General features: G+C 34.1%; 6 non-coding genes across 6 annotated transcripts; all 6 read left to right on the top strand.

Annotated features, from left to right (window-relative positions):
* Positions 1 to 1,014: 1,014 nt before the first annotated feature.
* On the top strand, positions 1,015 to 1,086 carry TRNAQ-CUG (transfer RNA glutamine (anticodon CUG)). The gene has a single exon. It is a non-coding gene; the product is annotated as a tRNA-Gln (tRNA).
* Positions 1,087 to 3,350: 2,264 nt separating this feature from the next.
* On the top strand, positions 3,351 to 3,422 carry TRNAQ-UUG (transfer RNA glutamine (anticodon UUG)). Its single transcript has one exon. It is a non-coding gene; the product is annotated as a tRNA-Gln (tRNA).
* Positions 3,423 to 5,701: 2,279 nt separating this feature from the next.
* On the top strand, positions 5,702 to 5,773 carry TRNAQ-UUG (transfer RNA glutamine (anticodon UUG)). Its single transcript has one exon. It is a non-coding gene; the product is annotated as a tRNA-Gln (tRNA).
* Positions 5,774 to 8,051: 2,278 nt separating this feature from the next.
* TRNAQ-UUG (transfer RNA glutamine (anticodon UUG)) lies at positions 8,052 to 8,123 on the top strand. Its single transcript has one exon. It is a non-coding gene; the product is annotated as a tRNA-Gln (tRNA).
* A 2,265-nt stretch (positions 8,124 to 10,388) lies between these two features.
* TRNAQ-UUG (transfer RNA glutamine (anticodon UUG)) lies at positions 10,389 to 10,460 on the top strand. The gene has a single exon. It is a non-coding gene; the product is annotated as a tRNA-Gln (tRNA).
* Positions 10,461 to 12,727: 2,267 nt separating this feature from the next.
* TRNAQ-UUG (transfer RNA glutamine (anticodon UUG)) lies at positions 12,728 to 12,799 on the top strand. Its single transcript has one exon. It is a non-coding gene; the product is annotated as a tRNA-Gln (tRNA).
* Positions 12,800 to 13,432: the final 633 nt, after the last annotated feature.

The following is a 13,432-nucleotide window of genomic DNA, read 5'->3' as shown; positions in this document are numbered from 1 at the left end:
AATACGTAGAATATAATGTTATCTGCAATGTAGAATCTGGGAGACCCTTTGAAAAACTTATCATTGAATATTTGCAGGATATAGACAAAGCAGACGTGCAATAAATGACAACGAAAATTGTGATATACGAAAGACGGATTGCCCAGTTACGTGTAAAGTATTCGGTAGAGGCATCAGTTTCTTAGATAGTAAAATGAAAGAATCTGTTGTATGTAGAAATATAAACCAACAAAAACTGATATAATGGACGTTCTCTCTTTTGTCTTTATATAATTTATGTTAGATAATAACATAAGTGGTATTTACTCTTGTTTCTCTAATTTTATTGAACCTTCCAGCAGTGGCGTAGGCTTAAGAAATAATTGCAAATTATGACAGTGAAGTCAGGAAACAACCTATGTGTTTCGAGATGGAATGTTGCACGTATGCAGATGCTGTTCATTTGATTGTCCGCTATGAAGCACAAAGCAACAAAATTGCCCACGACGGGTATGTAAAACGGAATCTAGTTTTAAGATTTCGGAGATTTGCAATCAGGAGGCAGATGTGGTTAATGCGAAAGAAATATTCGTTTTTTCATATGTTTCATTTTATATTGTTAAAGAAAATCAGCTTTAACGTTCTGTAGAGCATGACATGGCCAGGTTGGTTAAAACATTCGACTCGTAGTCTGAGGGTCGCGGGTTCGCATCCGCGTCGCGCCAAATATGCTCCACCCTCCTAGACTTGAGGGCATAATAGTGAATTACAATATTCGTTCGTAAAAGAGTAGACCAAGTCTTGGCGGTGGGTGGTGATGACTAGCTGCCTTCCCTCTAGTCTTTTACTGGAAAATTAGGGACGGCTAGCACAGATAGACCTCGAGTAGCTTTGTGCGAAATTCGAAAAGAAACAATATATTGTTCATAATTAATGAATAACAATAGATTGACTGTTTCGTAATCCACAAGATGTAGATTAAGTTTCTCTGCTTTATATAGTACAATTGATTTGCATTAGATAAAACAATCAATGGGTTCCATGGTGTAATGGTTAGCACTCTGGACTCTGAATCCAGCGATCCGAGTTCAAATCTCGGTGGAACCTACAGTTATTTTACGTATGTCTTCAATATCCAAATTTTGGTATGTTTTATTTTTCTTCTCCAAGCAATAATACTTTAGGAACAGATTTAGGAGAATAAACTCAAATCCGGTATTTAAAATTACAAATGGTGAAAACCCATTATAGAAAAGCATGAAAGATACCGACCAGTCTTACCTAGGATTGTAATTGCTTTCGCTTTGTATGTTTCTCGTGTTTCCTACAAGCATTTTAAAAAGGATTTTTCAAACGTTTTACAGTATATTTTACGAAGAATCTCGTTAAAACGATATTTATACAGTTGGTAAGTACGAAAAGATATTTTCATTTTATTTTGGTGTGTTTCTCATTTCTGTAAACGCCATTAAATTGAATAGAGCCAAATTTGAGAGGAGAAATATGTTAAGCAGCAAAAGGTTTTTTAACACTTAACGTAATTGTCAAGACACGTTTACACAACACAATCATTTAATTCTACTAAACTCATCTTTACCGCCAGCTGGTAAAAGATCCGAAGTGGTAAAAAGAAATACACCAGTGAAAATATACGAATATACTTAGAAATCTCGTGAAGAAGTCCATTTTAAATTCGTATATCAACTGATAATACATATAGCAAGACCAGTGCTATAATGAACTATTCTTCTTGTCAGTAATGTAATGGAAGATTATAGATTAAAAAAGATTACTTACGTGAGTCTCTACTGTTACTGTGGAACTGACACAGAGAAATAAATCATCGTCCATTTAATGCCGATATCATTAATAAAAGTGTCGTTTAATGGTTTTTACACATTTACTTCTCTTCAAGTTTATAGATGGCTAATCCGGAACGTGTTAAATGACGTAAAAATTACGTGGATTGTCGTGAATGCAGGACAGTTGATGTTTGTTTGTGTGTAATTTTTCAATAAATTCAAGTTACATTTACAGAAACGTATTTTATTATTGGTTTCATTTCGCTAATAACAGATCAATATCCCCGTTTGTTTACGAAACACAAATGATTGAATCTAAATGTATTGAGAAAATCACGTAAACGTTGAAGAGTTATTTTTGTGATACCTAAAAACAAAGAATTCGTAAATGCTAAACTAGACATAAAATAATCTGCTTTAGTCGGCTGACCGTTCTTCTAAGGAGATAAACGGGAATAAAAAGGAAGTGTGAAATGTCAGAGTTAGAGACTTGGGTTTTGTTAACTAGTCAAATACGAGAGGAAAGTGTTTAACAAAGTATATCATATACTCTTTAGAATACATAGAATATAATGTTATCTGCAATGTAGAATCTGGGAGACCCTTTGAAAAACTTATCATTGAATATTTGCAGGATATAGACAAAGCAGACGTGCAATAAATGACAACGAAAATTGTGATATACGAAAGACGGATTGCCCAGTTACGTGTAAAGTATTCGGTAGAGGCATCAGTTTCTTAGATAGTAAAATGAAAGAATCTGTTGTATGTAGAAATATAAACCAACAAAAACTGATATAATGGACGTTCTCTCTTTTGTCTTTTTATAATTTATGTTAGATAATAACATAAGTGGTATTTACTCTTGTTTCTCTAATTTTATTGAACCTTCCAGCAGTGGCGTAGGCTTAAGAAATAATTGCAAATTATGACAGTGAAGTCAGGAAACAACCTATGTGTTTCGAGATGGAATGTTGCACGTATGCAGATGTTGTTCATTTGATTGTTCGCTATGAAGCACAAAGCAACAAAATTGCCCACGACGGGTATGTAAAACGGAATCTAGTTTTAAGATTTCGGAGATTTGCAATCAGGAGGCAGATGTGGTTAATGCGAAAGAAATATTCGTTTTTCATATGTTTCATTTTATATTGTTAAAGAAAATCAGCTTTAACGTTTTGTAAAACATGACATGGCCAGGTGGGTTAAATCATTCCACTCGTAGTCTGAGGGTCGCGGGTTCGCATCCGCGTCGCCCAAATATGCTCCACCCTCCTAGCCTTGGGGGCGTAATAGTGAATTCCACTATTCGTTCGTAAAAGAGTAGCCCAAGAGTTTGCGGTGGGTGGTGATGACTAGCTGCCTTCTTTCTAGTCTTTTACTGGGAAATTAGGGACGGCTAGCACAGATAGCCCTCGAGAAGTTTTGTGCGAAATTCGAAAAGAAACAATATATTGTTCATAATTATTGAATAACAATAGATTGACTGTTTCGTAATCCACAAGATGTAGATTAATTTTCTCTGCTTTATATAGTACAATTGTTTTGCATTAGAAAAAACAATTAATGGGTTCCATGGTGTAATGGTTAGCACTCTGGACTTTGAATCCAGCGATCCGAGTTCAAATCTCGGTGGAACCTACAGGTATTTAACGTATGTCTGCAATATCCAAATTTTGGTATGTTTTATTTTTCTTCTCCAAGCAATAATACTTTAAAAAGAGATTTAGGAGAATTAACTCAAATCCGGTATTTAAAATTACAAATGGTGAAAACCCATTATAGAAAAGCATGAAAGATACCGACCAGTCTTACCTAGGATTGTAATTGCTTTCGCTTTGTATGTTTCTCGTGTTTCCTACAAGCATTTTAAAAAGGATTTTTCAAACGTTTTACAGTATATTTTACGAAGAATCTCGTTAAAACGATATTTATACAGTTGGTAAGTACGAAAAGATATTTTCATTTTATTTTGGTGTGTTTCTCATTTCTGTAAACGCCATTAAATTGAATAGAGCCAAATTTGAGAGGAGAAATATGTTAAGCAGCAAAAGGTTTTTAACACTTAACGTAATTGTCAAGACACGTTTACACAACACAATCATTTAATTCTACTAAACTCATCTTTACCGCCAGCTGGTAAAAGATCCGAAGTGGTAAAAGAAATACACAAGTGAAAATATACGAATATACTTAGAAAGCTCGTGAAGAAGTCCATTTTAAATTCGTATATCAACTGATAATACATATAGCAAGACCAGTGCTATAATGAACTATTCTTCTTGCCAGTAATGTAATGGAAGATTATAGATTAAAAAAGATTACTTACGTGAGTCTCTACTGTTACTGTGGAACTGACACAGAGAAATAAATCATCGTCCATTTAATGCCGATATCATTAATAAAAGTGTCGTTTAATGGTTTTTTCCACATTTACTTCTCTTCAAGTTTATAGATGGCTAATCCGGAACGTGTTAAATGACGTAAAAATTACGTGGATTGTCGTGAATGCAGGACAGTTGATGTTTGTTTGTGTGTAATTTTTCAATAAATTCAAGTTACATTTACAGTAACGTATTTTATTATTGGTATGATTTCGCTAATAACAGATCAATATCCCCGTTTGTTTACGAAACACAAATGACTGAATCTAAATGTATTGAGAAAATCACGTAAACGTTGAAGAGTTATTTTTTGTGATACCTAAAAACAAAGAATACGTAAATGCTAAAGTAGACATAAAATAATCTGCTTTAGTCGGCTGACCGTTCTTCTAAGGAGATAAACGGGAATAAAAAGGAAGTGTGAAATGTCAGAGTTGGAGACTTGGGTTTTGTTAACTAGTCAAATACGACAGGAAAGTGTTTAACAAAGGATATATACTCTTTAGAATACGTAGAATATAATGTTATCTGCAATGTAGAATCTGGGAGACCCTTTGAAAAACTTATCATTGAATATTTGCAGGATATAGACAAAGCAGACGTGCAATAAATGACAACGAAAATTGTGATATACGAAAGACGGATTGCCCAGTTACGTGTAAAGTATTCGGTAGAGGCATCAGTTTCTTAGATAGTAAAATGAAAGAATCTGTTGTATGTAGAAATATAAACCAACAAAAACTGATATAATGGACGTTCTCTCTTTTGTCTTTTTATAATTTATGTTAGATAATAACATAAGTGGTATTTACTATTGTTTCTCTAATTTTATTGAACCTTCCAGCAGTGGCGTAGGCTTAAGAAATAATTGCAAATTATGACAGTGAAGTCAGGAAACAACCTATGTGTTTCGAGATGGAATGTTGCACGTATGCAGATGTTGTTCATTTGATTGTTCGCTATGAAGCACAAAGCAACAAAATTGATTGTCTTTGTTCTGCCCACGACGGGTATGTAAAACGGAATCTAGAGTTTTAAGATTTCGGAGATTTGCAATCAGGAGGCAGATGTGGTTAATGCGAAAGAAATATTCGTTTTTCATATGTTTCATTTTATATTGTTAAAGAAAATCAGCTTTAACGTTCTGTAGAGCATGACATGGCCAGGTGGGTTAAAACATTCGACTCGTAGTCTGAGGGTCGCGGGTTCGCATCCGCGTCGCGCCAAATATGCTCCACCCTCCTAGACTTGAGGGCATAATAGTGAATTACAATATTCGTTCGTAAAAGAGTAGACCAAGTCTTGGCGGTGGGTGGTGATGACTAGCTGCCTTCCCTCTAGTCTTTTACTGGAAAATTAGGGACGGCTAGCACAGATAGCCCTCGAGTAGCTTTGTGCGAAATTCCAAAAGAAACAATATATTGTTCATAATTAATGAATAACAATAGATTGACTGTTTCGTAATCCACAAGATGTAGATTAATTTTCTCTGCTTTATATAGTACAATTGTTTTGCATTAGATAAGACAATCAATGGGTTCCATGGTGTAATGGTTAGCACTCTGGACTTTGAATCCAGCGATCCGAGTTCAAATCTCGGTGGAACCTACAGTTATTTAACGTATGTCTTCAATATCCAAATTTTGGTATGTTTTATTTTTCTTCTCCAAGCAATAATACTTTAGGAAGAGATTTAGGAGAATTAACTCAAATCCGGTATTTAAAATTACAAATGGTGAAAACCCATTATAGAAAAGCATGAAAGATACCGACCAGTCTTACCTAGGATTGTAATTGCTTTCGCTTTGTATGTTTCTCGTGTTTCCTACAAGCATTTTAAGTAGGGTTTTTCAAACGTTTTACAATATATGTTACGAAGAATCTCGTGAACACGATATTTATACAGTTCATAAGTACGAAAAGATATTTTCATTTTATTTTGGTGTGTTTTTCATTTCTGTAAACGCCATTAAAGTGAATAGAGCCAAATTTGAGAGGAGAAATATGTTAAGCAGCAAAAGGTTTTTAACACTTAACGTAATTGTCAAGACACGTTTACACAACACAATCATTTAATTCTACTAAACTCATCTTTACCGCCAGCTGGTAAAAGATCCGAAGTGGTAAAAAGAAATACACCAGTGAAAATATACGAATATACTTTGAAATCTCGTGAAGAAGTCCATTTTAAATTCGTATATGAACTAATAATACAATAGCAAGACCAGTGCTATAATGAACTATTCTTCTTGTCAGTAATGTAATGGAAGATTACAGATTAAAAATGATTACTTACGTGAGTCTCTACTGTTACTGTGGAACTGACACAGAGAAATAAATCATCGTCCATTCAATGCCGATATCATTAATAAAAGTGTCGTTTAATGGTTTTTCCACATTTACTTCTCTTCAAGTTTATAGATGGCTAATCCGGAACGTGTTAAATGACGTAAAAATTACGTGGATTGTCGTGAATGCAGGACAGTTGATGTTTGTTTGTGTGTAATTTTTCAATAAATTCAAGTTACATTTAGAGAAACGTATTTTATTATTGGTTTCATTTCGCTAATAACAGATCAATATCCCCGTTTGTTTACGAAACACAAATGACTGAATCTAAATGTATTGAGAAAATCACGTAAACGTTGAAGAGTTATTTTTTGTGATACCTAAAAACAAAGAATTCGTAAATGCTAAACTAGACATAAAATAATCTGCTTTAGTCGGCTGACCGTTCTTCTAAGGAGATAAACGGGAATAAAAAGGAAGTGTGAAATGTCAGAGTTGGAGACTTGGGTTTTGTTAACTAGTCAAATACGACAGGAAAGTGTTTAACAAAGGATATATACTCTTTAGAATACGTAGAATATAATGTTATCTGCAATGTAGAATCTGGGAGACCCTTTGAAAAATTTATCATTGAATATTTGCAGGATATAGACAAAGCAGACGTGCAATAAATGACAACGAGAATTGTGATATACGAAAGACGGAGTGCCCAGTTACGTGTAAAGTATTCAGTAGAGGCATCAGTTTCTTAGATAGTAAAATGAAAGAATCTGTTGTATGTAGAAATATAAACCAACAAAAACTGATATAATGGACGTTCTCTCTTTTGTCTTTTTATAATTTATGTTAGATAATAACATAAGTGGTATTTACTATTGTTTCTCTAATTTTATTGAACCTTCCAGCAGTGGCGTAGGCTTAAGAAATAATTGCAAATCATGACAGTGAAGTCAGGAAACAACCTATGTGTTTCGAGATGGAATGTTGCACGTATGCAGATGTTGTTCATTTGATTGTTCGCTATGAAGCACAAAGCAACAAAATTGATTGTCTTTGTTCTGCCCACGACGGGTATGTAAAACGGAATCTAGAGTTTTAAGATTTCGGAGATTTGCAATCAGGAGGCAGATGTGGTTAATGCGAAAGAAATATTCGTTTTTCATATGTTTCATTTTATATTGTTAAAGAAAATCAGCTTTAACGTTCTGTAGAGCATGACATGGCCAGGTGGGTTAAAACATTCGACTCGTAGTCTGAGGGACGCGGATTCGCATCTGCGTCGCGCCAAATATGCTCCACCCTCCTAGTCTTGGGGGCGTAATAGTGAATTCCACTATTCGTTCGTAAAAGAGTAGCTCAAGAGTTGGCGCTGGGTGGTGATGACTAGCTGCCTACCTTCTAGTCTTTTACTGCAAAATTAGGGACGGCTAGCACAGATAGCCCTCGAGTAGCTTTGTGCGAAATTCCAAAAGAAACAATATATTGTTCATAATTATTGAATAACAATAGACTCACTGTTTGGTAATCCACAAGATGTATATTATTTTTCTCTGCTTTATATAGTACAATTGTTTTGCATTAGAAAAAACAATTAATGGGTTCCATGGTGTAATGGTTAGCACTCTGGACTTTGAATCCATCGATCCGAGTTTAAATCTCGGTGGAACCTACAGTGATTTTACGTATGTCTTCATTGTCCGAATTTTGGTGTGTTTTATTTTTCTTCTCTAAGCAATAATACTTCAGGAAGGGATTTAGGAGAATAAACTCAAATCCGGTATTTAAAATTACAACTGGTGAAAACCCATTATAGAAAAGCATGAAAGATACCGACCAGTCTTACCTAGGATTGTAATTGCTTTCGCTTTGTATGTTTCTCGTGTTTCCTACAAGCATTTTAAAAAGGATTTTTCAAACGTTTTACAGTATATTTTACGAAGAATCTCGTTAAAACGATATTTATACAGTTGGTAAGTACGAAAAGATATTTTCATTTTATTTTGGTGTGTTTCTCATTTCTGTAAACGCCATTAAATTGAATAGAGCCAAATTTGAGAGGAGAAATATGTTAAGCAGCAAAAGGTTTTTAACACTTAACGTAATTGTCAAGACACGTTTACACAACACAATCATTTAATTCTACTAAACTCATCTTTACCGCCAGCTGGTAAAAGATCCGAAGTGGTAAAAAGAAATACACAAGTGAAAATATTCGAATATACTTAGAAAGCTCGTGAAGAAGTCCATTTTAAATTCGTATATGAACTGATAATACAATAGCAAGACCAGTGCTATAATGAACTATTCTTCTTGTCAGTAATGTAATGGAAGATTACAGATTAAAAAAGATTACTTACGTGAGTCTCTACTGTTACTGTGGAACTGACACAGAGAAATAAATCATCGTCCATTTAATGCCGATATCATTAATAAAAGTGTCGTTTAATGGTTTTTACACATTTACTTCTATTCAAGTTTATAGATGGCTAATCCGGAACGTGTTAAATGACGTAAAAAATTACGTGGATTGTCGTGAATGCAGGACAGTTGATGTTTGTTTGTGTGTAATTTTTCAATAAATTCAAGTTACATTTACAGAAACGTATTTTATTATTGGTTTCATTTCGCTAATAACAGATCAATATCCCCGTTTGTTTACGAAACACAAATGATTGAATCTAAATGTATTGAGAAAATCACGTAAACGTTGAAGAGTTATTTTTTGTGATACCTAAAAACAAAGAATTCGTAAATGCTAAACTAGACATAAAATAATCTGCTTTAGTCGGCTGACCGTTCTTCTAAGGAGATAAACGGGAATAAAAAGGAAGTGTGAAATGTCAGAGTTGGAGACTTGGGTTTTGTTAACTAGTCAAATACGACAGGAAAGTGTTTAACAAAGATATATATACTCTTTAGAATACGTAGAATATAATGTTATCTGCAATGTAGAATCTGGGAGACCCTTGGAAAAACTTATCATTGAATATTTGCAGGATATAGACAAAGCAGACGTGCAATAAATGACAACGAGAATTGTGATATACGAAAGACGGATTGCCCAGTTACGTGTAAAGTACTCAGTAGAGGCATCAGTTTCTTAGATCGTAAAATGAAAGAATCTGTTGTATATAGAAATATAAACCAACAAAAACTGATATAATGGACGTTCTCTCTTTTGTCTTTATATAATTTATGTTAGATAATAACATAAGTGGTATTTACTCTTGTTTCTCTAATTTTATTGAACCTTCCAGCAGTGGCGTAGGCTTAAGAAATAATTGCAAATTATGACAGTGAAGTCAGGAAACAACCTATGTGTTTCGAGATGGAATGTTGCACGTATGCAGATGTTGTTCATTTGATTGTTCGCTATGAAGCACAAAGCAACAAAATTGCCCACGACGGGTATGTAAAACGGAATCTAGAGTTTTAAGATTTCGGAGATTTGCAATCAGGAGGCAGATGTGGTTAATGCGAAAGAAATATTCGTTTTTCATATGTTTCATTTTATATTGTTAAAGAAAATCAGCTTTAACGTTTTGTAAAACATGACATGGCCAGGTGGGTTAAATCATTCCACTCGTAGTCTGAGGGTCGCGGGTTCGCATCCGCGTCGCCTCAAATATGCTCCACCCTCCTAGCCTTGAGGGCATAATAGTGAATTACAATATTCGTTCGTAAAAGAGTAGCCCAAGAGTTGGCGGTGGGTGGTGATGACTAGCTGCCTTCCTTCTAGTCTTTTACTGGAAAATTAGGGACGGCTAGCACAGATAGCCCTCGAGTAGCTTTGTGCGAAATTCCAAAAGAAACAATATATTGTTCATAATTATTGAATAACAATAGATTGACTGTTTCGTAATCCACAAGATGTAGATTAATTTTCTCTGCTTTATATAGTACAATTGTTTTGCATTAGAATAAACAATTAATGGGTTCCATGGTGTAATGGTTAGCACTCTGGACTTTGAATCCAGCGATCCGAGTTCAAATCTCGGTGGAACCTACAGTTATTTTACGTATGTCTTCAATATCCAAATTTTGGTATGTTTTATTTTTCTTCTCCAAGCAATAATACTTTAGGAAGAGATTTAGGAGAATTAACTCAAATCCGGTATTTAAAATTACAAATGGTGAAAACCCATTATAGAAAAGCATGAAAGATACCGACCAGTCTTACCTAGGATTGTAATTGCTTTCGCTTTGTATGTTTCTCGTGTTTCCTACAAGCATTTTAAAAAGGATTTTTCAAACGTTTTACAGTATATTTTACGAAGAATCTCGTTAAAACGATATTTATACAGTTGGTAAGTACGAAAAGATATTTTCATTTTATTTTGGTGTGTTTCTCATTTCTGTAAACGCCATTAAATTGAATAGAGCCAAATTTGAGAGGAGAAATATGTTAAGCAGCAAAAGGTTTTTAACACTTAACGTAATTGTCAAGACACGTTTACACAACACAATCATTTAATTTTACTAAACTCATCTTTACCGCCAGCTGGTAAAAGATCCGAAGTGGTAAAAAGAAATACACAAGTGAAAATATTCGAATATACTTAGAAAGCTCGTGAAGAAGTCCATTTTAAATTCGTATATGAACTGATAATACAATAGCAAGACCAGTGCTATAATGAACTATTCTTCTTGTCAGTAATGTAATGGAAGATTACAGATTAAAAAAGATTACTTACGTGAGTCTCTACTGTTACTGTGGAACTGACACAGAGAAATAAATCATCGTCCATTTAATGCCGATATCATTAATAAAAGTGTCGTTTAATGGTTTTTACACATTTACTTCTCTTCAAGTTTATAGATGGCTAATCCGGAACGTGTTAAATGACGTAAAAATTACGTGGATTGTCGTGAATGCAGGACAGTTGATGTTTGTTTGTGTGTAATTTTTCAATAAATTCAAGTTACATTTACAGAAACGTATTTTATTATTGGTTTCATTTCGCTAATAACAGATCAATATCCCCGTTTGTTTACGAAACACAAATGACTGAATCTAAATGTATTGAGAAAATCACGTAAACGTTGAAGAGTTATTTTTTGTGATACCTAAAAACAAAGAATTCGTAAATGCTAAACTAGACATAAAATAATCTGCTTTAGTCGGCTGACCGTTCTTCTAAGGAGATAAACGGGAATAAAAAGGAAGTGTGAAATGTCAGAGTTAGAGACTTGGGTTTTGTTAACTCGTCAAATACGAGAGGAAAGTATTTAACAAAGTAAATCATATACTCTTTAGAATACGTAGAATATAATGTTATCTGCAATGTAGAATCTGGGAGACCCTTTGAAAAACTTATCATTGAATATTTGCAGGATATAGACAAAGCACACGTGCAATAAATGACAACGAGAATTGTGACATGTAAAAGACGTATTGCCCAGTTACGTGTAAAGTACTCAGTAGAGGCATCAGTTTGTTAGATCGTAAAATGAAAGAATCTGTTGTATATAGAAATATAAACCAACAAAAACTGATATAATGGACGTTCTCTCTTTTGTCTTTATATAATTTATGTTAGATAATAACATAAGTGGTATTTACTCTTGTTTCTCTAATTTTATTGAACCTTCCAGCAGTGGCGTAGGCTTAAGAAATAATTGCAAATTATGAGAGTGAAGTCAGGAAACAACCTATGTGTTTCGAGATGGAATGTTGCACGTATGCAGATGTTGTTGATTTGATTGTTCGCTATGAAACACAAAGCAACAAAATTGCCCATCACGGGTATTTAAAACGGAATCTAGAGTTTTAAGATTTCGGAGATTTGCAATGAGAAGGCAGATGTGGTTAATGCGAAAGAAATATTCGTTTTTTCATATGTTTCATTTTATATTGTTAAAGAAAATCAGCTTTAACGTTCTGTAGAGCATGACATTGCCAGGTGGGTTAAAACATTCGACTCGTAGTCTGAGGGTCGCGGGTTCGCATCCGCGTCGCGCCAAATATGCTCCACCCTCCTAGCCTTGGTGGCGTAATAGTGAATTGCACTATTCGTTCGTAAAAGAGTAGCCCAAGAGTTGGCGGTGGGTGGTGATGACTAGCTGCCTTTCCTCTAGTCTTTTACTGCAAAATTAGGGACGGCTAGCGCAGATAGACCTCGAGTAGGTTTGTGCGAAATTCCAAAAGAAACAATATATTGTTCATAATTATTGAATAATAATATATTGAGTGTTTCGTAATCCATAAGGTGTAGATTAATTTTCTCTGTTTTATATAGTACAATTGCTTTGCATTAGAATAAACAATTAATGGGTTCCATGGTGTAATGGTTAGCACTCTGGACTTTGAATCCTGCGATCCGAGTTCAAATCTCGGTGGAGCCTACAGTTGTTTTACGTATGTTCTTCAAAATCCAAATTTTTGTATGTTTTATTTTTCTTCTCCAAGCAATAATACATTAGGAAGAGATTTAGGAGAATAAACTCATATCCGGTATTTAAAATTACAAATGGTAAAAAACCTATTATAGAAAAGCATGAAAGATACCGATCAGTCTTACCTAGGATTGTAATTGCTTTCGCTTTGTATGTTTCTCGTGTTTCCTACAAGCATTTTAAGTAGGATTTTTTCAAATGTTTTACAGTATATGTTACGAAGAATTTCGTGAACACGATATTTATACAGTTCATAAGTACAAAAAGATATTTTTCATTTTATTTTGGTGTGTTTTTCATTTCTGTAAACGCCATTAAAGTGAATAGAGCCAAATTTGAGAGGAGAAATATGTTAAGCAGCAAATGGTTTTTAACACTTAACGTAATTGTCAAGACCAGTTTACACAACACAATCATTTAATTCTACTAAACTCATCTTTACCGCCAGCTGGTAAAAGATCCGAAGTGGTAAAAAGAAATACACAAGTGAAAATATACGAAGATACTAAGAAAGCTCGTGAAGAAGTCCATTTTAAATTCGTATATGAACTAACAATACAATAGCAAGACCCGTGCTATAAT

This window comes from Tachypleus tridentatus, chromosome 1 (assembly GCF_004210375.1).
Source record: "Tachypleus tridentatus isolate NWPU-2018 chromosome 1, ASM421037v1, whole genome shotgun sequence".
Taxonomy (NCBI): domain Eukaryota; kingdom Metazoa; phylum Arthropoda; class Merostomata; order Xiphosura; family Limulidae; genus Tachypleus; species Tachypleus tridentatus.
The sequence above is the reverse complement of the archived record's forward strand: the minus strand, read 5'-3'. Positions and strand labels throughout refer to the sequence as shown.